The sequence below is a fragment of the Sorex araneus genome, chromosome 4, assembly GCF_027595985.1.
Source record: "Sorex araneus isolate mSorAra2 chromosome 4, mSorAra2.pri, whole genome shotgun sequence".
Lineage (NCBI taxonomy): Eukaryota > Metazoa > Chordata > Mammalia > Eulipotyphla > Soricidae > Sorex > Sorex araneus.
The window spans coordinates 145024123-145048899 of record NC_073305.1 but is presented as its reverse complement, the minus strand read 5'-3'; positions in this window follow the sequence as shown (position 1 = coordinate 145048899).

Below are 24777 nucleotides of genomic sequence, written 5' to 3'. Positions count from 1 at the left end.
AAGAAAGAAAGAAAGAAAGAAAGAAAGAAAGAAAGAAAGAAAGAAAGAAAGAAAGAAAGAAAGAAAGAAAGATTACGTTGAATCTATAGTTCACTTTGGGTGATATGGACATTTTTATATTAATAATTATTCAGTGTATGAGTGTAAAGTGTCTTTCCATTTATCTGTGCCTGGTTGTAACTGGAAGATATCATGTTGAATAAAATAAGCCAGAAGAAGGACAAACACAGGATGACTTCACTTATCATTGAATACTTTGGACAAGGAAATGTAATGTAGTAAAGGGAGAATGCCTTAATCAGCCCTGAACCCAGAGTATAGGGATCCTAGAGAAGGAAAGAATTCAAGGGGGAAAGTAATAAGTTGAGAAAGGGAAGTAATAGATGAACAGGGGTCATAGACTTTGTTTATACCAGAGATGAGAGTCATTGATACAAGTATACATCCAAATATATATAAAGACTCAACAATATGGAAAACATGAGATCTAAACTACAACCACAGAATTTTGATATGTACCCTTGAAGTTGACAGGTGGGAGAAATGGGGGGAGGGAGAGTGAAAATACTGATGGAAAGAAGTTGACACTGGTGGTGGGATTGATGTCAAAATATTGTGTACCATGATGGCCTCTTAGCATAATAATGCCCAAAAGTAGAGAGAGAAAAAGAGAAATTACCTGCCATAGAAGCAGGAGGAGGTGTGGGATGGGGGGAGGGATACTAGGGACATTGGTGGTGGAAAATGTGAACTGGTGGAGGGATGGATGTTCGACCATTGTATGACTGAAACTCAAACATGAAAGCTTTGTAATTAAATCTCATGGTGATTCAATAATTAAAAAAATAGTGTGTACCTAAAACCCAACTATCAATAGCTTTTAAAAATCATGATTCTTTACATTTACAAAAATATGTAAGAGTGTTTATAGATTGAGTAGATAAGTAGATAAGGAAAAATTCCACACTACACATATTCACCCCTTTCATCTCTTCCATATCAATCTTTCTCTTCCATCTCCCAGAAATTCTACAACATATTTTGTGGAAAGATAAATAAATGCTTGTTTGAATAAACTCATGATGCTTGCTTTCCCACCTGGGTGGCAAATAGGTACAAAGGCTCTGAAACTAGGTGTCTAGATTTGATGCAGGTTACTCTTCACTAGCTTTGTGGATTGTGGCAAGTCTCAAATTATCTCCAGCTTCATTTCTTTAAATGTATATTGAGGCTTATTATAAAGATTTTGTTTCAGGGGTTGGAGTGATAGCACAGGGGTTAGGGTGTTTGCCTTGCATGTGGCTGACCTGGGTTAGATTTCCAGCATCCTATATGGTCCCCCGAACACCTCCAGGAGTAATTCCTGAGTGCATGAGCCAGGAGTAATCCCCACGCATTGCCAGGTGTGACCCAAAGAGCAAAAAAAGAAATATTTTGTTTCATCTTTAAGCTTTGTTTGACTTATGTTACTTTAGAATCTTATACTGGATTTGCCATATAATTGGCAATCAAAAATGATCAGCCATGATTACCTGGCCTGCTTCACGAATTGCATAGGGAGACAATTTTACCCTTTACCTATCAAGTTTCCAGCAGGAACTCCTTAAGGTATAAGCTAACCAGAAAAAAACAGTTTATAAATGCATGCAGAATACATATTACATGGGAGAAAACTAAACCAGAAGAAACTCAAAGCAGTGACTTAGAAAATTGGTTTATATATTCTTATGATGCCATTTCCGGGCTGATGAGTCTGTCTCCAGCAAGAGGAGAATTTATATTCTGTATCTAGATGGAAGGGGAGGGGGTGCTTCTTATATGCTTGCTAGCAGCTTCTTAATTGTCTTTAGCTCAAAAAAGAAATTTTGGCCCCCAGATTTTTATGCCAAAGGAGCATATTTGAGGGCTACATATTCTGAGTTTTATTTTTTCAACAATTGCTTTAGGGAGGCTTGTTTGGGCCATACCTGAAAGTGCTCAGGGGCACTCCCAGGAGTGTGAGACCACACAGTATCCAACCTGGGGCTCCTACATACAAAGCGTGTGCTCAGCCCAACTGAGCTATCTCTGCAGCACTTTGGTTTGTCTGGAGTCAATGGTGGCTTTATATATTTATCACCTTCTTTCCTTCAACAAAAACTTACTTATTTACTAGGTTTCATTGTGTAGATACTAAATGCATTGTGTGGATACTAAATATATAAAACCAGCAGGAGTGGATAAGTAGAGTCCCCGCCCTGGTTAGTTTATGAGTAGTCAGACACACAATGTGTTTGTGCCCATGTACAAGGGAGCTATGTTGCAAAAGTCTGTATATATGGCCAGATCCCCACCTTCTAGGGAAAGAAGGTGTGGGAGTACATTAGAACATTACTGAATAGATACTTTCCAAATGCCTGAAGACTTTAAGACTGAAAAGCTGATAAAATAGCCAGAAACTCCAAAAAATAATTCCTAAGCTCCACATTGTACTGAAAATTATGTGAAATTTCCTGATCTGTGGCTTTCTATGTTAGATGTGACTATCTTAAACATCACTAGAGAAAAATTCTTCGATTATTGTTTCTCACAAAAATACTAGTGAAACACACAGAGCACCATACATCTAGCCTCAGATCACTAACCATGTCCTCTTCTGTGACTCACACAGGGAACATGGTGAGAACACAGAGAACATCTGCTTCCTGCTTCTATAATGATTCATACTTTCTTTGCTTGTTTATTTGCTTGTGAACCACACCTGGCTGTGCTCAAGGATCACTCCTCGTGGGCTCAGGGAACCATATGGGTGTGAGAGATTTAACTCAGTAAGGCAAGCAACTTACCCACTGTACTATCTTTCAGCCCAGTTCCATACATTTTAACACTCAATTGCCATAATTTTTTTTTTAGTTTGATGTATTCAATTTATTTCCCTGATCCTAGGAGAAAAAGTCTAATTTCTCAAGAATCAAAAATTGTATTTTGAACACCCTGTATCACTGTCACTGTCATCCCGTTGTTCATTGATTTACTCGAGCAGGCATCAGTAACGTCTCTATTACACTCAGCCCTGAGATTTTAGCAGATCTCCTTACTCGTATTTCCCAACGATTGGAGGCTCTTTCAGGTCAGGGGAATGAGAACTATTGTTACTGTTTTTGCCATATCGAATACACCACAGGTAGCTTGCCAGGCTTTGCTATGCATGTGGGATACTCTCGGTAGCTTGCCAGGCTCTCTGAGAAGTATGTATATATCTGTTACTGTATTTTGGATATGAATACACCATGGGGAGCTTGCCAACCTCTCCCAAGTGGGCAATAGACTCTTGGTAGCTTGTCAGGTTCTCCAAGAAGGAGAACTAGGGTATTAGATGTCGCTTCTGGGAGCTTGATTTTATAGTCTCTGGATGTTGACCGTTGATGGGATTACACGGTGCCGGGGCAGTCTCTCGGTGTGACTGCCTAGCTACTGGAAAATGGGGGATCTGGGTGGAAGAGGCCCAGTCCTGATCCAAACAGCCCTGGAGATCTCGGACACCCTAGGACACCCTATTTCTATTAAAATGTTATACCATAAATCCATGGCATTGAGACTATGTAAGAAGTTGAGAATTCTTCCAAATTTAAAATGCACACAAAATGACCACAGTTAAATGTTTCTGCAGAATGTCTATGAACATCAGCCTTAAAAATACCATTTATGGGGTTGGAGAGATAGTAACAGCAAGTAGGACACTTGCCTTACACACAGCTGACCCAGTTTGATCCCTGACACTCCATCTGGTCCTCTGATACCCTCCAGAAGTGATCCCTGACCACAGAGCCAGGAGTAATCTCTGAGTACTGCTGGGTGTGGCTCCAGAACAAACAAAAATGCCACTCACATATTTATACAATTATAATGGAATGAAAATAAGTCAGGGTGATGAGAGAAACTCAAAGAGCTGTTGCCTACTTTGCATGAGTGAGACCTGGGTTCAATCTCTAGTACTGCATTTCCTTCCACCCCCTAGCACTACTGGAAGGGAAAAAAATTACTTTTTTCCACTAGATGATTTCATTCTGGATTATTTCACTCAAATGTGATATATAAACAAATAAATAAAGAGAATGAACAATGCAAACAACCCCTTAGACTGTAACCACAGAAATAAGGACATCGGGGGTAGGCTAAAATGGAGGAACAGTGTAATAATGGGCTATGGTGGAGGAATATTGGCATTCTGATAGAAGGTGTGGTTTGGTAACATCAAATTCCTAGAATATGTAAACATTTGCCCTCTTGTAAACCAATGTTATTTCAATCAAAGATAAAATTTAAAATTTAAATTTAAAATGTAAAAATCTCAGGGGCCAGAGAGATAGTACAGGGTTAATGTATATGCTCTACATACAGAGCACCCCAATTCAATCCCAAATATAATCTGTGGTTGGAGCAGGAGTTTCAAACATCTGTTCTTAGAATGTTGTGTGCAAGAGGCATCCTTTTTTTAAAAAATTATTTTTTTATTTTATAAAGTTTACAATATTTGATTACATTTAATATTCAAACATCAATCCCACCACCATTGCACCTTCTAACCACCATATTTTGGATGTTTCCATCCCGATTCCCAATCCCTGCCACAAAGCAGAAACAAAATAATATATTTTGTATTTTTTCTGTTATTTATTTATTTATTTTATTGATTCACTGTATATTTTGTATTGTTTTTTATGAAAAACCACTGAAGATGATACAAAGAAGTATCCTTAGAGGAAACAGTGTGAAGATTGTTGTATTTCACCCAGGGGCCATTACGTTCTTCTATAAGAGATCACTAACATGTTGGTAAAGGTTGGGCCTTTTGTGCTTATAGATAGATAGATACATACATACATACATACATACATACATACATACATATATGTGTGTACATATATAAATATATGTAAAAAATTCTCTCTAAGATTGTTTGCCTCCTATTTTGAACCCATCAGATGTGGTGCAGTACTCTTGGAGTATGGGTAGAATGTGTGGTTTGAAACATTTGCAGCCCCACAGTCCAGAATAGGTTCACTCATTGGTGACGCTTGGCCCAAGCATATGGAGAGCGGCCATGAGCATGGGAGCAGTTGAGTTCTAGAGGTTTTTGGCTGCCAGGGCTGGATCCCTTGGGGCAAGGAGAGGTCTCAGCCGCCTCACTCTGGGGCACTCCAAGGGAAACAGCCTGCCACGGGTCCAAAGGCATGTTATGCTCCCTTCCAGGAGAGAAGGACAGGTGATCTGGATGGTGGCCAATGATGAGATGATCTGGCATCCTTTTGTCCTATTTTTATTATCACTTCCTACCCCAGGAGGCTTCCCTATAGGGATGCTTGTTGAATTCTTGTCAAAAAGAAGTCCAAAAAGGGATTAGCAATCGGAGGATGTCACAGAGATACTTATTTGTCTTGTTCCACTTGGATTGTCTATGACCCAGGACAGAAGATGACCTGGTATTTACCACTCTTGCCCTCCTGCTTCTGGTAACCTCTCGCTTCTTTTGGCCCTGCAGACCTGAGGATGGTGCCAATTTCACTGTTAATCATCTCAGATTGCTGTAGTGTTCTAATACTTTCCCTCCAATTTCTTTAATTTATCTCTTTGTAAATGGACTCTTCTCAGATTATCCTCCTTTGAGTGTGCCATCCATTTCTTCTTGATGACTGACAGCACCCTAACCACAAACTCTTCCTTCAAGATTACATCCTAACTTTCCCTCCTAACTTGCAGTCCCCCAGCTAAATTGCTATGGGGAAGACTCCCCCTTAGTGGTTTGCTAATTGATCCTTCCAAATGGCCTTCCTGAGGCCCACATTGTGAGCTATACACTGAAACGCCTCCTCATAGGTGTTGACTGATGGACTTGCTGTGGAAATAGACAAAGTCCGGGGAATTCAAAAGTAGTTTTCCAGTTTTGAGTGCAAAGTTGTAAATAGAGAACGTATATGCCAGAAAAAATGGAAATCTCCAACACATAAGCTAATTGGTATGTCAATCTAGTTTTTCTGACTAGCTTTTCAATGTATACAAGGAAATAAGCTTAAAGAGAAAAGCAATAATGTGCCATGTTATTTGACTTGCTTAAGACATCTACATAGTACTGTTAACCATACATTTGTTAATTAAAGCCAGCTCAAGTATAAAACTATACACATATGCAAATTTTCTGAAAACTTAGCCTAAGAGAACTATTAAAACAAATTCTATGACGTAAATAAAAATGAAAAATATCTGAGTACCTAGCCACAGCATTTTTATTTAAAAAAATAATTTGACAGGACCAGAGTGATAGTACGTGGGTGGGGGGATGGGGCTTGCTTTAGGCAAACTGATTCAAATTTGATTCATTGCAAAGCAAATAGGAGTAAGCCCTGAACAACACCAAGTGTAGCCCAAAAACTCTCACTGTCACTGTGTCATCCTGTTGCTCATCAATTTGCTCAAGCAGGCACCAGTAATGTCTCCACTGTGAGACTTGTTGTTACTGTTTTTGGCCTCTGCCGTGCAGGTGAGATACTCTCGGTAGCTTGCCGGGCTCTCAGAGAGGGGCGGAGGACTCAAACCCAGGCCGGCTACATGCAAGGCGAACGCCCTACCTGCTGTACTATCACTCCAGGCCAGCTCAAAAAAGCCAAGGATACTGGGATAGCTCAGAGGACTGGGATAAAGGCTTGCCAAAAATGGGCTCCAGTTAGATCTCTGGCACCACTTGGCCTTCCTACTACCACTGGATATAGCCCTGGTGCGGGAAGGCTCTCCTAAAAATACATTTAAACCAAAATTTGTAAAACAAAATAATAATATAATGTACAGATAATACTTACCAAGGCACTTAAAGCATTAGTAAAAAAAAAAGCATTAGTAAAATTAGCATGATTATGATGATTATTTTTCCCTGCTGGAGATTAACAGTTCTAGGAGTCTAAGGATCCCAGAAATTTTTATAAGAAATTATGTTTGCATATATGTATTTTCCTAAGCCAAAGGTTTCATCACTTTAATCAAATACATAGCACCAAGAAAGCTAAATACAAGTGCTATACTGAAAAGGTTCTGAGGTCGTATCTATTTGGATTGTTCCAATTAGTAATTGTTATCAGAAACATTGTAAAGATGTAAAAATAAAATAAACTATAGGGCCATGGTTTGTTTGATCTCTTAATTGAGAGATTAGTTTATTCATGACTTAATGTCTTCTCAAGTATTATTAGATTTGCCAGATGGGGGGGGGAAGTCCTTTACTAGCAGAGCTTAACTTACTTCTTTTACCCATTATCATTTAGATGAACCCCTGGTAAGCAATGATTTCAGCATGACTCATTTTAATAGCACATAAAGCTATCATCTTTTTAATAGAGTATGAGAAGGCTTATATACCCCCAGGTAAAGTTTCATAAGTAAATGTAGATTTTTTCATTATAATTACAATTACTGGCATAAAATTAAAGCCAATGGACTAATTATAATCACTATTGCTTGATTTAAAAATGTAAGAGATGCTCTCATAAGTTTCAACATAATAATGCCAAATATTACAGCAAGTCTTGTCTTACTCACTTTATTGTGTTTTGCAGATATCATAGGGTTTCTTTTAGAAATGGAAAGTTTGCGGTTACCCTGCACTAAGCAAATCTATCGGTACCCTTTCCTCAGTAATATCTGCTTCCTTTATAGCAGATATTCTTTCCATAATACCAAAAGGCAAGGTGAAGCCTCAAGCACTGATGTCGAAGCTATGGTAACTTAATTTAATATGGACAAGAACAGTAATGGAGGTGGCTACTCCAAATAAAAGATTTTCAGTGTAATCCTCTTTACTGGAAGAAGAAGCTAATTAGAACTTTCATAGCCTGGGAAAAGTTAATGCCTGACTTCAAGCCCTCAATGTACAGGCTCTCTTATTAAAGGCTGATTCAGGTGGTAATTTTAACTTGAAGACAATATTTATTTGTCATTTCAAAAATGCTACGAGTCTTACAATTTATACTAAATGTACTCTGCCTGTGCTCTATAAATGGATCAACAAAGCCTAGATGATAGCACATTCATTGACAATAGAGTTTACTAAACATTTGAAGTCCATCATTAAGATCTCTTTTCAGAGGGAAACAAGCTTCAAAATATTATTGCCCATTGACCAGTGTACCAGGTCAGCCCAAAGCACTGATGGAGCTGTATAAGCAGGTAACTATTGCTCTCATGACTGCTAACACAATATTTGTTCTGTAGCCCTTAGCTCAAGTCATTTTGACCTTCAAGTTTTATTACTTAAAACTTTCAGTATATTTCATGGACTGAAAGATAGCTCAGAGGGCTGAGCACATGCCTTGCACATAGGAGGCTCGGATTTGATCCTCAGCACTTCATTGTCCTCAACCATTACCAGAAATGACCTATCAAGCTCAAGTCAGACGAAGCTCCTGAGTATTGCGAGGAGTGCCTCAAAAGCCAAATAAATAAACACATATATTCATACACATTTTACAAGGCTGTGGATGCCAGGATTAGTGACTTTTTAGCAAAGACATTGGAAACTTTCTGGAAAACAGTCACTGTACTAGATCCTACTTTGAATACTTGTGATTCGTGAGAATAGGGCAAACTATCAACATTCACCCAAATGTGGGAGAAGTTGATTCTGTTCTTTGTGGATAAGCTTGAGAGATTCAGGACCTCAATAGAGAAAGTAACCAGATAATAGCAGAGGAACTGGTATTATTAGCACGGAAGCAGATCTTCCTTCACTGGTGGGTTCTTGAGGATTCTGTAAGATTTGCATCCAAAACTCAGAGGATTGAAAGTTAGTTTAATGTACAGATAAAGCTGATGGGTCCAGGTCTCTCCCCAGATGCCCAGACCTCTCCTTCACTAGTGAACGATGTCACTAGTCCTGTCCCACGCCATCTACTCACCTCCCATAAATGATGCCTCCTGCCCTACACTGCTCTCTCTAGCCCGTGTATGCAGTCTCCAACCACTGCCATCTGCACCTGGGTGAGACTCCTATTCTCAGTATCGAGCTTCCGAGCCTGTACCTGAGCTATCCTAGCATCTGAACTCTGCTTATATTCTACCCCTGTCTGGCCCTGAGTGGCCTGCCTGTACTGGGCCCCGAGTCTGAGCGCACCTCCCTATCTGATGCTGAAGGTCCGGGGAAGAGAGTCCAGAGAGTGTGTGCTCAGAGAGAAGGTAGGGAGGAAGGGGTAGTGGAAGCCTGGAGGCTTCCTTTCATCTGCTGCCAAATCCCTCCCCCAACCATCCCATTCTCCATTCTGATTGGCTATCTGTTTCTTCGGTGGAGATTTAAAGCAACCTGACGCTCCAAACCTCAGCTTCTGCTGCACAATCCACTAAAAGTTGATTTCCAGTATTTGTGGATAAGTTTGAGAGATTCAAGACCTCGGTGGAGAAAGTAACTAGAGATGTGACAGAAATCTCAGATAAATATCAGATAAATATCAAATAAATATCATAATACCCATCAGTATTAGAAGTGAAATATGACTGAATTACTATTTTCTCATGATGAAAGGTGCATGGATGAAGAGATGCTTCTTTTATCTGTGCGGGGAGGCCTGTGACCGGAACCCAGAGTCTCACACACGCAAGATACACCCTCTTCCACTAAGCCAAATCCTTGAGAAGTTGCTTCTCATGGAGGAGCAAAGAAAATAGTTTATTGAGATGGAATGTATACCTAGTGAACATTGTGGAAATTCTATGAACATTGTGGAAATGTCGACAAAGGGTTTGGAATGTAACACAAACCCAGTGAATAAAGTAGTGTAACAAGACATGAGAGGATTGACTTCAAAATTTGAAAGACTTTCAACTTTAGTTAAATGCTACCAAAGAGCACTACATGCTATATTCTACAGTGAGAAATCTTTTGTGAAAGAGTTCATTGAGTGACAAATTTTATGATTAATTTAAGAACTTGTTAAATTATTGTTATTGTTGTTGTTTTGGGGCCATACTCAGTGATGGTCAGGACACACTCCTGGCTCAATGCTCAGGGGTCACTCTTAGCAGTGTTGGGGGACTGTATACACTGAGGATCAGATAGGAGTTGCTTACAGGCAAGACAGGCATCTTATCCCTTAAACTATCTCTCTGGTTGCCTCCATTCGCCCCCCCCTAAACGATGCTGTGCCTCTTACATGTGAGGAAGCATGTGCTCTACCACTAGAGCCATATTCCAAGCTCTGCATGACTTAGTGTTATAGAAGCTACACCCAATAGTGTTAAAGGTTGCCAGAATCACACTCAAGGATGCTGAGGGAGAAAAAGAAAAGGATACTGAGGGAGTTGAGGGGTAGGGGGAACAAGGATTGAAGTTAAGACTTCATTCATATAAGGCATGTGCTTTACCACTTAGGCAACATCCCTTATCCTTTGCCCTATGTTAAAAAATTATCACAGCTGCCACAACAATGTCAGACACCCTCTACCATCACAAAGATTACAACTCACAACAGGTTTAAATGATGCTTATCAATTTATAGAAATAAACTATTTTTTTTTAATTTTTTATTGAGTCACCATGTGGAAAGTTACAAAGTTTTCAGGTTTAAATCTCAGTTATACAATGCTCGAATACCCATCCCTTCACCAGTGCTCATATTCCACCACCAAGAATCCCAGTATAGCTCCACCCCGCCCCCTCACACCCCAAACCCCCCCATGCCCCTAGCCCCCCCGCCCTAAGCCCCCCCCGCCTGTGTAACTAATAAATTTCACTTTACTTTCACTTTGATTGCATACAATATTTCAACAAAACTCACTATTATTGTTTGGAGAGTCTCTCCCCTAAAGTCAGACCTGCTGAAAAGGAAGCATTAGATAATTTGTTTTCCATTGCTGAGGATGAAGAGGTATGAGGTCGAGTGACCACACTTAGCGGCCTCTCAGTTTTGGCTTTCTGTAATTTAGTATTTTAGTAACTAAGTCCAGAGAGATATCTGCCAGAAGTTGCATCGTAACTGAGAAATACAAGTTGACTATTTTTATTAAAGTATATATATTTTTCAGGTATATTAGTTGATTTTTGTTGTGAAACAATGTATTTCATATTCACTAGAACACAGTATGGCATAAATATAACTTTCATATGCAATGCAAATTATAGACATATGTGTGACTTGTTTTATCGTAATACTTGTTTTACAGTACTGGGGTTTGGAACTGAACCTGCAGTATCCTTGAGTTGTGCTTACACATAAAATATAGTGAGTCAATACAGTTGTGGAGCTTATAAATATGAATTTTGAGTCTGTAAAGATTTTTGCTCAGTTACCATATACCAAATGTCTTTGACACAGTGGCTGAGAACAGAAGTCATATTCACCCTTCTGGAATTCAAATGATTATTAGACTAGGTTATTAATCCAAATTAGATAAAATTTAAGATCCTCTCATGTATTTGGTTTCATGTCTAAACTCTGTAAATACTTATTAGTTTAGACTATAAATAGGGGCTGAGGTTCTAGCTCATGTGGTGAGAGCACCGGTCTGGCCTACACCAGCCCTGGTTTTGATCTCTGCTACCTGTGCATCTCACAAAGCATCACTGAAGCCCTACTGTCCCCCAACACTGCTGGGAAAGCCCCCTCCCTCCAAAAATGCACCAAAAAGAAAAACCATAAGGGCAAATACTATAAATCAAGAACATGTTAAATTTATAAAAGATTAAGTATGGTAAGGGCAATTTGACATATCATTCCATTAAGTAGTTGTTTATACTATGTTTATAGAGGTGTCCTTTGTAATTTTGTATCTTAAGTGAACCTGCATATTACAAGTATAAGATAGTCACACAGTCATAAAATTCCTTGGACATAATTTAAAATAGAGTACAGAGTAAGTAAACATTTAAAAATATTTTTCTCTGCAGTTAAAAAAAATAAGAGGCTGGAGCGATAGCAGAGTGGGTAAGGCATTTGTCTTCCATGAGGCCGACCCAGGTTCGATTCCCAGCACCCCATATGGTCCCCTGAGCACCGCCAGGAGTAATTCCTGAGTGCAGAGCCAGGAGTAACCCCTGAGCATTGCCAGGTGTGACCCAAAAAGCAAAATAATAATAATAATAATAATAAAGAAGTAAATGCCAGGCCAGGGACAAAGCTCAGAGGGCCAGAGTGCATGCCTATCATGTGGAGACCCCAGGTTCAATCCCCAGCACTTCCTAATCACCTGAGAACCACTGTTGGCCCTAGTGGCCCCCAGCGTACTGAGTTCAAGTGACCCAAGCTCAACAGCCCTGCAAATATTCCTGAGCACTGCTTTGGGAGATGGCCCTCCAAAAAAAATTAAGACTATATTAATTTACTAAATACTTATCATCATACCAGAGATTCTATGATCAAAATGTTATAGACATTTCAACAATTATCAATTTGCCCACATAATCAGAGGTTTCACTAAGGAACCAGCATTTGGGGCCAGGTAGATCACTCACTGCATGTGCTTTGCATGCATGAGACACACATTTGATCCTCTGATCACTGTCAGGGGACTACCAGAAGCACGAAGCTAAGAGTTGCCCTTGAGTTCACTGGCCCCAAAACAATACAAAACAAAAAACAGGAGCTATTTCTCATGAGATGTCAACACCTGAGGTCCCATGGAAGCTCTTTTTAGGCAAAGCATGCCCTTCAGAGACCTTCCCCCACATTTCTCTTGCCATGGGGTGGACTCTCTGGGAAGGGTATCCCTTTTATATTTATTTTTTTATTGAATAACCCTGAGATATAGCATTGCAAAATTGTTCATGATTGCATTTCAGTCATACAATGTTCCAACAGCCATCCCTCCACCAGTGTTATTTCCCAGCACCATGTTCCCAGTTTCTCTCCCACCCCTTCAAGTCACCTCCCACCCCAGTCTATCTCTACGTCAGACAGGCAATTATCTTCTCTCTTTCTCTTCCCTTTCTCTCTCTCTCATTTTAGGCATTATGGTTTGTGATACAAATGCTGAAAGGTTATAATGTATATCCCTTTACCTGTTTTCAATACTCAGTTCTTGTCCAGAGTGATCATTTCCAAACACATTGTCATCATAGACCCTCCTCTATCTTAACTACCCTCCATTCCCAACCACTGAACAGTTCTCCTGGCCAACTTTGTGTCCCTCAGTACATACTCTGATACTTTCACTTCCACACTGCCACATCCATACTGCATAGATAAAACAGTAACATTCCAAGAGTTAATTAATTTACTCTCAAAAGAAAAAAAAAGTACTAAAATGTGACAAATTGTCTACTTAGAAACACTATAAATAGAGCCAAATTTCATTAGGTACTGCATCAGTTTCTTGGCAATGCCGAGTTCAGCATGGTTCTGTTTCATTGACTGTTCAAATCTTCATGTCTTTTTGAGAAATCACTTTCCTTATTCTCACTCCACTAACTTGGCCTTCTAATCTATTTAGTATGAAACCAGGTGGAATGATATAGCTGATGGGTTAATTTTCACTTAAATATCAAATAACCACTCAGCTGAGAGGAAATATCTTTAAACATCTGCACAAGAGTGTTAGTGCTGCTGAAATATTTATAAATAAGTTAGAGATGCCATCCCAGATTTTCTAACATCACTGAGTTTTTTGCAAATTTTGGATCACGCAATTTCAAGGACTATTTAAAATTAATAGAAGTGGCACTCAAACTGAAAGTCACATAATACTTATTTATCTGTTTCTCTTTTTAAAGAATAGTTTTTCATTTAAAATTTATATCTCCACTGAAACAGAAACTATTCTGCAGTGAAATACAACTTTACATCCATTGGGATGGTTTTAATAAAAAAAGATAATAACAACTTTTGGTAAAGATAGGGAAAAATTTGAGATCTCATTGGTGGAATTATAAAAGAGAGCAGTCATTATAAAAGAAAGCAGTTTGTAAATTTCTAAATTTGTTAAATATCATTCTCAAATGATAGTCCGTTTCTAGGCATGTACACAGATTTCAAATCATATCTCCAAACACCTGGACACTAATGTTCATGAAAGCACAGTGGCCCAAAGTAGAAATAACCTAGATGTTATAAACAGATGACTACAAAAACAATGCAGTATACTCATATATATGCAATACTCAATGTACAATAATATTATTAGGCCATGAATAAAGTGCTAACAAAGACTAAAATGTGGATGAACCATTAAAATATTATGATAAAAAATTCAAACACAGAAGGCTGAATATTACATGGTTCTATTTCTATGAAATGCCAGGAAAAGGCAAACTAATAGAGATAGATTATAATTAGTAGTTGCAGGAAGTTGAAAAGCAAGAAATTGAGGGTTGACAGCTAAAGTATAAGGGTTTCTTTTTGTAGTGATGAAGCACTAAAAATTACACTAGTATAATTTTTTTGGTAGTGATGTTTGTCCAATACTGTTATATATGAAAGCACAAAATTGAGTATATTTTGCCCAAGGAAGAATTTTAGGGTTGGGGAATTGTATCTCAATATAAATATTTGAATTTATTTGGGGGTTGGGCTGAAGTGGTGCCACATTGGGCAGTGCTCAAGATACGCTCCTAGTTCTGTGCTCAGGGATCATTTCTGATGGTGCTTAGGGGTCCATATGTGATGCTCAGGATGGAACCCCAGTCAGTCAAACGCAAAGCAAGCAACTTACCTCTACTTCCTGTATTATCCATAACTCTGGCCCCTCAGTACAGATATTTTTGATTTTTTTAAATTTTTAATCACCATGAATTACAGAGTTAAAAAGTTATAATTATTAAGTTTCAGGCACATAATGTTCCAACAATACTCTTCACCGGTGTCCACTTCCCTTCACCAATGTCCCTGGTTCTTTTCCCAATTCCCCGGCCTGTCTTGAGAGCAGGCACTTTCCTCTTCCACAGTTGTCCGACTGTTCCTTTCCCTATCTTATCTCCCTTCAACTCCAATTCAGTGGCAAACTTCATACTGAACAACAGTTCTCCTGCCCTTCATTTCTATTGCCTTTTGGGCTTTATATTTCTTTTAATTTTTTTAAAAATTTATTATTTCACTGTGAGATATAGTTACAAGCTTTCATGTCTGAGTTACAATGACACAATGATCAAACACCCATCCCTCCACCAGTGCACATTCCCCACCACCAATGTCCCCAGTATACCCCCACCTTCCCCACCCTTCCACTGCCTCCATGGAAAACAGTATTCCTTATACTCTCTCTACTTTGGGGCATTATGGTTTGCAATGCAGATACTGAGAGGTTATCATGTTTGGTCCTTTATCTACTTTCAGCACACATCTCCCATCCCGACTGATTCCTCCAACCCATCATTTTTTTAATGTTCTCTTCTCTATTCCAGCTGTCCTCTCCCTGCCCGCTTGTGAGGCAGGCTTCCAACTATAGAGCAATCTTCCTGACCCTTCTATCTACTGTCCTTGGGTGTCGGTCTTGTGTCATGTTATGGGATTTATATTTCTTTATTAAATTTCTTTATATCCCACATATGAGAGAGAGACATTGTTCTGGGTCTGTCTCTGTCCCTCTGACTAATATCACTCAGTATGATCCAGCCACATAACAGCAAATTGGATGACTTTTCTTTTCTTATGACTGAGTAGTATTCCATTGTGTATATGTACTGTAATTTCTTTAGCCAATCATCTGTTCTTGGGCACTTGGGTTGGTTCCAGATTTTGGTTATTGTGAATAGTACTGCAATTAACATAGGAGTGCAGATGTCTTTTCTGGATTGTGCTTTTAGACTCTTGGGGTATAGTCTGAGTGGAATTGCTAGGTCATCTGGAAGTTCAATTGATAGATTTTTGAGTAATGAGCATATTGAGTTCTAATAAGGCAGCAACAGTCAACATCTCGACCAACAGTGAATGAGGGTGCCTTTTTCCTGACATCCTCACCAACACTGGCTGTTGTTCTTCTTGATGAGTGCCAGCCTTTCTTGAGTGACATAGTATCTATAGTTGATTGGTTTTATTTTTATTTTTCCCCTTATATAATTTTTTTGAATCACCATGAGATACACAGTCACAAAGTTGTTCATGACTGGGTTTCAGTCATACAGTATTCCAATACCCATACCTTCACCAGTGTATATTTCCCAACACCAATGTCCCCTGTTTCCCTCCTGACACCCTCCTAATCTCCTCTCAATCATCCCCACCCCATCCTAGCCTGCCTCTATGGCACAGACATTTCTTCTTTCTCTATTTCTCTCAAAATAACTGTTGTTTTGACTTGCATTTCTCTGATGAATCTTATCATTAATAGTATTATAAATATTGGCACCACAATAAAAATGGGAGGGCAGAAAATAACTACTCTTTGATCTAGCAATCCCACATTTAGTCATTATCTGAATGTGTAAACACCAGTTCAAAAAAATAAATGTACTTCTATGTCCATTGGGGATCTGTTTACAATAGCCAAGTGCTATAAACAACATGAATGCCAATGATAGATTACGAATAAAGAAGATATGGAATGAAGTACTACTCAGTCATAGAAAATGAAACTGCCATTTGCAGCAATGAGTAGAACATGAGGGGATTATAGTAAGTCAGAATGAGAAATGCAAGTGCCTTAAAATATCATCTATTTATAGAATATAAGGAAACTAATTCTTAGACACTGACAAAAAATGATTACAAGAGGCAGCTATGGAATGGGTAGAGGTGGTGGATGGTGGCAAAGATATTTAGTGGTGAGTGTGGTATTCAGTTGCTGAATGCATTCAGTTGCTGAAGTAAGAGAATGGTACACTTGATACCTGGTACAGTTTTATGAAGTAGTATTACTCAAATTTTAAAATAAAAATATGGGGTCATAAAAATAGTACATTTTTATGTAGAAATTTACATAAAATTAAGAGAGACATTTGAGACATTTGCCTTGCAAGAACGAGCAGATCCAGGCTTGATCCCCAGCGTAACACATGGTCCCCAAGTCCCAACAGAAGTGACACCTGAGTGAAGAGCCAGGAGTAAGCCCTGCACATGGCCAGTGTGATTCAAAACCCCAAAATAATTTAAATGCTAATAATAATGATAAAAATGAAGATGTGAAAAAATTTCAAAGATCTTACATTGGCATAATAAATATTGTTAAAATGTTGAAAATACCTGAAACCATATGTAGATTTAATATGATCCTTAACAAATTTCAGTGTTACTTTTCTCAAAAATATGATCAATTATTCTAAAAATCTATATCAAACTACAAACAACCCCAAAGAACCAAAACAATTGAAAGTAAAGGAACAAAACTAGAGGCATCATGCTTCCTAATTTCAAACTATATTTAAAACCTTGGTGTCAAAACAGTATACGATTGGTATTAAAAAAATAAAACAGGCACATGGACCAATAAATGGCTTAGAATCAGAAATTCAGAAATAAATCCAATCATATACAGCCAACTAATTTTTGACAAAGGAGGATGAAATGGTAAATGGGTCATTACTTCAGAAAACTGCAATCTCAATAAATTACATTTCAGCCTTAAAAATTGAGAAAGTCCAGCCATCTGTGAGCATAGATAAATGGAGGGTATTATGCTAAATGAGATAATCCAGACAGAGGAAGAAAAAATACTGTAAGGTATTACCTTATGATAATAGAGTAATAGACCCTGTGCTAATGTGGAATTATTAAAAATAAAATATTAAGTCACACTTGTGTAGAAAGTAGACTTATATAGAGAATTGATAGCACTGTACTGTAACTTTGATATTTGCTGGGAGTAGAATTTCATTGTAACTCTCCCAAAATACTAATGTGAAATGGTGGATGTAAATATATATCAAGATACCACATTTTACACTTTAAATGAAGAGCTATTATAACTCGATAATTCTGGGGAATAAAACCACAAAGAGACTGATGAATAAAAATAAACAGACACTGATTTTGTAAAAGAAAAGCAGTTGCATTTGGGAGCAGGGGGTGCAGTTCAGCAGTAAAGCACTTTCCTTACATGTGTGAAGCTTTGAGTTTGATACTTGAATTTCAATAATGAGAGATAAACCAAAAAGCTACTATTGTAGAAGTTTCTTTCTATCTCATTTTATTTTTTAGTTGTTTTGAAGGAGAAATGGTTCCATAGTTCCATCTTCTTGATGGCACCTGAATACGATATCAGAATGTACCATCAATTGTATATGGGGAATCCAGCTATTCCCCTGAGAAAGTTCCTCTTGGTTACTTTCTGTCTGTGCAGTATAGGTCTCTCTAACAAAAAGAAAAAAGAAAGAAAAGAAAAAAAAGTCATTTCTGAAAATAGGGAATAACACCATTTTTGATCACCTCTGAACAATGGGAATCATCATTAATTATTTCTGAATAACAGAAACACCAACATTCTTCTTCCCAGGCCTGATACCTGCATTAGGCCTGCCTAGAGGATTTCACAGGTCAAGCTATTTACTGTGGCCAGTAAAATATTCAGTATTGCCTGGCTGACTTTTCTCTAGTCTACAGCATTCACAGTCAAACAGCTACAAGCCCTGAATTCTTATGTATTCTGACAAATATTCCTATACAAAATTTACAAATACTTTTGGGTATACATATAAACCACTATTTTGATGGGTTTTGATATAAAGTAATAGGAACTGGGTAATATCTAGAGAAGCAATAATGAGAGAGAAGAAGCTGTGAAGTATGTAAGTGTATACTTATATTTTCCTATTTCTGAGGTGGGGGGAAACAGTAGAATTACTTGATATGTTGAATTCACATGAGATTTTTTGATCATGTGGTTTTTGTAAATCTAATTTTTCTTTTTTTTTCTTTTTTGGGTCACACCCGGCGATGCACAGGGGTTACTCCTGTGATCGGTGCTCAGAAATTACTCCTGTCGGTGCTCAGGAGACCATATGGAACGCTGGGAATCAAACCCAAGTCCTCCGCGTGCAAGGCAAATGCCCTATCCGCTGTGCTATCGCTCCAGCCCCTGAGTCTAATTTTTTTGAACAAGGCTCAGCTGCTGAGCTACAAGATCAAAGAATTTAATTGGGATGAATTTGGTTAAGTTAGGGGTAAGAGTGATTGAGGCAGGAAAACTGGAAAAGAAGAGTAAGGAGAACCAGGAGAAGACTAATAAATACTGAGGAAAAAATGAGATCAATGAATTAGTGTTCACAATAAGGTTCTAAAATTACAACATCAAAAGTTCTAAAACAGAGTCAGCGAGCTCTCTCTATACTTGGTGGTAGCACTGCACTATAGCACTGTTGTCCCGTTATTCATCAATTTGGTTGAGCCAGCACCAGTAACATCTCCATTGTGAGACTTGTTCTGTTTTTGGCATATCGAATACCCCACAGTAGCTCAATGAACTTGCTGGTAACCAACAGTAAATATGTAGGCTTTGTGATTCCACATATTTTCCACATGCTTTTAATTTTACTAATTTTTGAGAAGGAAAAAATAAGGAGTTAAAGAATGAGAGTAAAATGGGTAGGATGCTTGCCTTGCTGATAACTGACCAGAGTTCAATCCCCGACATCTGTATGGTTTCCCAGCCCTTTCAGGAATGACTCCTGAATGCAAAGCAAGGAGTAATCCCTGAGCATGCTGTAAGTGTCGCCAAATAATAATAATAATAATAAAATTTAAGTAAAAATAAATTCTAAATCACAGGTGATACAAAAAATGTTCTTGAGTCACATGGGGCTCTCAGAGCAGTTTACCATCTCCGAATTTATGTGAGCAGAAAACTAGAAGGTGGAGGGTATAAAGTACATATTCTAAACTGAATTGAATCATAGCTTGAGTATAACTATGGAAACAAATGCTGAAATAGAGTGGAAGGTAAGATCATTAGATCAGAGGGCTAGTAACTGAAAGAGCAGTGTTTGAGGATTAGCCACTTAAACACTGAACATTGAAACTGCTGAGAAGAGTCAAAAAGGAGAGAGGACTGCCAAAAAAATAATTATGGATTGCTTCAAAATAAAATGTAACTTGACTTCTTGCATTTTTGTTTATACTAACAATTCTAGGTAAAGGAACTATTGAGCTGGAAACTAAAGTCTTCCATGAATACAGAGATGATAGAAAAATAGTATAATTGTGTAGCATGAGCTACAAAAGAACAAGGATCAGAGGTGGGGAGAAGGGGCAAAAGGAGGGAACTATTTTAAAAGTGTGACTAAAAGACATGCAAAGGATTCAAAGCTACATTTTGGGCAATGAAGTAGCACAAAGGAAACTCAAAAAAGCTTGCAAGGGAATGAGTGGCCTCGGGACATAACCAGGTCTCAATTGTGACAATAAAGAGGAAAAAGGCAAAGAATCCAAGAGATTTGGAGAAAATTATGGCAGCTTGATCACAGTCCTAGAATTTCAATAGTTGCAATGAGAGCTCTAAAATATACTTTTGGGGCTGGAGCAATAGCACAGCGGGTAGGGCGTTTGCCTTGCACGCAGCCAACCCGGGTTCGATTCCCAGCATCCCATATGGTCCCCTGAGCACCGCCAGGAGTAATTCCTGAGTGCAGAGCCAGGAGTAACCCCTGTGCATCGCCAGGTGTGACCCAAAAAGCAAAAAATGAATAAATAAATAAATAAATAAATAAATAAATAAAATATACTTTTGTTCAAATTCTCCCCTTTTCCTCTACTCTCGACTCTTACTAAATTTTACATTTCTAAGATTTATCTATATGATGTAAATGGTAAAATGCATTCACACAGAATTATTCATAATATTAATTTTGAGATATATATGCTGGAAAAAAGTATGGTATTTTTTGAAATTTTACTTTATGAACTTATCACTGATTTACAATTTTATGGAATTTAGATTGGCTCTATTCACCTGTATGTGTGTCACAATCTGCACAGTAAGATAGAGAGATTGAGAGAATTCTATCCAAAATATGAGAATAAAAAGAAGAAATATTTTAGGGGACAGTGATAGTACAGTGGGTAGGGCGTTTGCCTTGCACACAGCCGCCTGGGTTCAGTCCCTGGCATCCCATAGGATCCCTGGAGGACCACCAGGAGTGATTCCTGAGTGCAGAGGCAAGAGTAATCCCTGAGCATCAGCGGGTGTGACCCAAATAGAGGAGAAGGAGGAGCAGGAGGAGGAGGAGGAGGAGGAGGAGGAAAAGGAGGAGGAAGAGGAGGAGGAAGAGGAGGAAGAGGAAGAGGAGGAGGAGGAGGAGGGAGAAGAAACAAAAGTACAAAACGAAGAGAAGGAAGGAAAAAAAAGACAAACAAGAAGGAAAAGATAGCAAAGAAACAACAAATGGTCAAAGTCATCACAAGATTTTGTCTACAGAACTGAGCTTACATGGGGTGGAGACCCAGAGGGTTTCTGGGACACTGGTGGAGAGAAGCAAACTCTCTGGAGATGGAGTACTGCACTAATGTATTCTTGGAAGGTATAATTAGTAGAATTGTAAATCCAGGTACCTCTATAAAGATGGTTTGATAAATAAAAATAAAATAAAACAACAAAATCTGTGTTTAGAGGTAAGACTTCTCAGATTGTCCCAGGAAAGCAGGGCCTAGGACCGAGGTGATTGTATAGGAGAGCAAGGTTCTGGCTTGGGGTGCAGCTGACCCAGTTCTATGCTGCCCTGGCACCACAAGTCCCGCAATCAATCCGACCCGTTGCTCCAAGAACCACCAGGAGTCACTCCTGAGCATAGACGCAGAAACAGCCCTGGAGTGAAATCTGAGATTTTAGGACTCTCAGAGGCTTCCAACATAGACACTGAGAGGTCATCATGTTTGGTCCATTATCTACTTTCAGCTTGCATCTCCCATGCCCAAAAGTAGAGAGAGAGTAGGGGGAAGATTGTCTGCCATAGAGGCAGAGGGAGGGTAGGAAAGGGGGGTACACCTGGGATATTGGTGGTGGGGAATGTGCACTGGTGGAGGGATGGGTGTTTGATCATTGTGAGATTATAACCCAAACATGAAGGCTTGTAACTATCTCACGGTGATTCAATAAAATTTTTTAAAATTAAAAAAAAAAAAAAGACTCTCAGAGGAAGTGCAAACTCAGCATCACTGTCCGAAAACCAGACTTGGAAAGCTGAAGTTGTTTATGGGCATGTAAATGAAGATTTCTGAGAAACTGACACCACCCTGGATTAGATGTGCAAGAAATTTCTAGGGGCCAATTTCTTTCGAAGGATAATAAGGAGAAAACTGGAGTCCAGAGAGATAAACTTGGGACAACCGTGCAGCCCTGCTGTGAAAGAAACGAGGAAAGGATTGGACTCCTGCAGGAGTCTCCGAAAGCAGCACAGGTGAAGAAAGTTTCTGCCAGGCTGCTAGTACATCCCTTAACCAGAGTTGCCCATGAGAATAGGAATTGGCCCAGTGAAGTCGGCGGCTGGAGCACCCAGAAGGGCAGTCGAGGTGCTGGCTGTCAGTCAATCATGTTTCCTCCTCAGAACTGACCCTTAATATAGCTTCTCCCTTTTCTCTAGCTCCACTTAGCATTTAGGAGCATAAAATGTGAATTATTTCTTTTTAAAATTTTTTAATTGAATTATCATGAGATACACAGTTGCAATGGACTAGAGCCATAGCACCGCGGGTAGGGCGTTTGCCTTGCACACTGCCGACCCAGGTTTGATTCCTTTGTTCCTCTCGGAGAGCCCAGCAAGCTACTGAGAGCATCCCGCCTGCCGCCAGGCAGACCTTGGCAAGCTACCCGTGGCATATTTGATATGCCCAAAACAGTAGCAACATGTCTCACAATAGAGACATTACTGATGCTGGCTGCAGCAAAATCCTTGAACAATGGGAGACAGTGCTACAGTGCTACACAGTTATAAAGCTGTTCATGATCGGGTTGCAATGATACAATGTTCCAAAACCCATCTCTCCACTACTGCACATTTTCTACCACCAATGTCCCTAGTTTCCCTCCCTCCACCCCAAAACTGTCTCTATGGCAGGCATTCTCTCTCTCTCTTTCTCTCTCTCTCTCTCTCTCTCTCTCTCTCTCTCTCTCTCTCTCTCTCTCTCTCTCTCCCCCATCTATTATTACTCCCTCTCTCTCTCTTCCCTCTCATCCCTCTCTTTTCCCCTCTCCCCTCTCTCCTTCTCCCTTCCCTCCCTCCTTTCTTTTGGGCATTATGGTCTGCCTACTTTAATGGCCTTCTATGCCGGCATGCAGTGCTGCTGTTCTATGTAGAAATGATCCTTTTTCTACCCCAAATCTTCCAGAATGACCTGGAATTCTTTGTCATCTTTCTCCAATGTCTATCTTTCCAACATTATTTTTGAAGCATGACTTTTTTTCAAATAATGAGAGGCTCACCATTCATTTCCCTACTTTTATTTCTAAAGGCATAAAATTTCATTTCTTTTAGAGTAATGCCTATCAGGAGGGCCAACTCTGCAGGGGTAGAAGAGACAATAGTGTTGGGAGATCCGAATCCAAGTGTTAGAAGGAAACCCATTAAAGTGATAGAGGAACAGGAATAAGGCAAGTGCCTTAATCTAAACCCCATTAAACTTTCAGTAACCAGAAAACTACCACTGCTACCTTTAATTTTTTTTAATAATAGAACCATAACTTGAATGGAAGTCATAGGACATGCTAATTTTGAAATATGGTCATACAAAAACTCTGTGTAATTGATCCTTTCATGAATACCAGAACTCTCTACCTACTTTCTTTCAGAATAAATAAAAGTCAAAGATTATATTGTTTTCAACAGTTGAAATAATATAACATATGCATAGTCTTACATAAAACTGCTAAGAAAACATAAAAGTGATTTTTAAATTTTTCTCTAGGGCTATGAAATGGTCCACAAAACAATTTCTTGCAACAGAAATATTCAGTTCTGTATACCAAGAAACTGTTTTTTTTTTGTTGTTAGAGAAATATGAATTGCCCAAATTACCCTTACTTACCTCTTCCTTAAAGCCACATGCTTTCTTCTGGTGCCTTAAATTGCTGCATCCCTGTTGCCAAACCATTTGCATAGCTATTAGAACATGACAGCCCCTTCATCAACAGGCAAGGGACCCACATTTTCCAGTACTTGAATAACCCCAGAAGATAAAGTGTCAATTCATTTCATGGTAAAATAAATTAGAAGAGGGTTTCTTTCTTTTTTAAATTGTTACAGTTTAGGTAATAGGGTTACAATAGTGTTCAAGTTTATGGTGTTGATGAACTAATTAATACCATAACTCTCCACCCTTGTCCCTATGCCACCTCTGGCTTGAAATTTCTTCCCCCCCCTCACCTCCCCACATTATTTCTTTCTTGACAGTTACAGTTTGGGTGCATACTGTTACTTCCCTTAACCCTATGTTCCAGACCCTATATTCCCCACTGTTAGTTTTGAGTTTTTCCACTTGTGACCCTTTTTAGTCACAGACATGCCACATGAGTGAACACTGGCAGAAATATCTCAGTTTCATTATGCATTTGATTTTTATTTTTTAGTTGCTGCATATTCAGAAAGCTTTTACTGTTGTCTAATTTTTGCAAGCCCCACCACATTCAGCTCTACAACCCCATATGGAGTCGCAACCCACAGTTTAAGAAGCTAGGAGTTAGCGTGCATCCTGATTTCTGTGTCTCTCAGAATAGTCTCTCACAGACTGTCAATATATTTAAAGTTGTCTTGGTATGATAAAACATACATTGCTGAAATTTTACTATTTTAACCATTTTTAAGTGTGTAATTCTGTGGCTGTAAATATAGTCATATTGTTATGCAAACATCACCCTACAATCTTGGGAAGTTTTTAGATTTAGGGGCCAAAACTTTTAAAGTGCTCAGCA